This window comes from Nestor notabilis, unplaced genomic scaffold (genome assembly GCF_000696875.1).
Source record: "Nestor notabilis isolate BGI_N333 unplaced genomic scaffold, ASM69687v1 scaffold8880, whole genome shotgun sequence".
NCBI lineage: Eukaryota > Metazoa > Chordata > Aves > Psittaciformes > Psittacidae > Nestor > Nestor notabilis.
This window is the reverse complement of record NW_009911535.1, coordinates 16,458-16,762: the sequence shown is the minus strand read 5'-3', so window position 1 is coordinate 16,762 and position 305 is coordinate 16,458. Positions and strand designations below refer to the sequence as shown.

At 38.0% G+C, this 305-nt stretch overlaps 1 protein-coding gene across 1 annotated transcript in view; it reads right to left on the bottom strand.

Annotated features, from left to right (window-relative positions):
• Positions 1-305, bottom strand: part of PAXIP1 (PAX interacting (with transcription-activation domain) protein 1) — a gene marked incomplete at its 5' end in the record, with an annotated part of 29,536 nt that overhangs the window by 17,495 nt on the left and 11,736 nt on the right.

The window sequence follows — 305 nt, the reverse complement described above, 5'->3', positions numbered from 1 at the left end:
GGAATACAAGTCAGAAACCAGCTGGATAGTTCCCATGCACCTTCTCAGAAGCTGCAAACTGTAAGGTTGCCCTTAACTTGAAAGTTTCACTTCTCTCCAAATACTAGCTAAATCCATTCCAGGTTACAATGCTGATGAATTAGGAAACTTTATCCCTTCCTCCTTCATTATGTATCATTTGAAGATATATACAAATAGCAAAGTTTCACTGTTTCTCTTCCTAAGAAATAGAAATAGACACAGAACCAGTGCTCTATTTTTTCAAACATCCTCTTTGATGGAAACCTCTCACAAATATCGGGGGG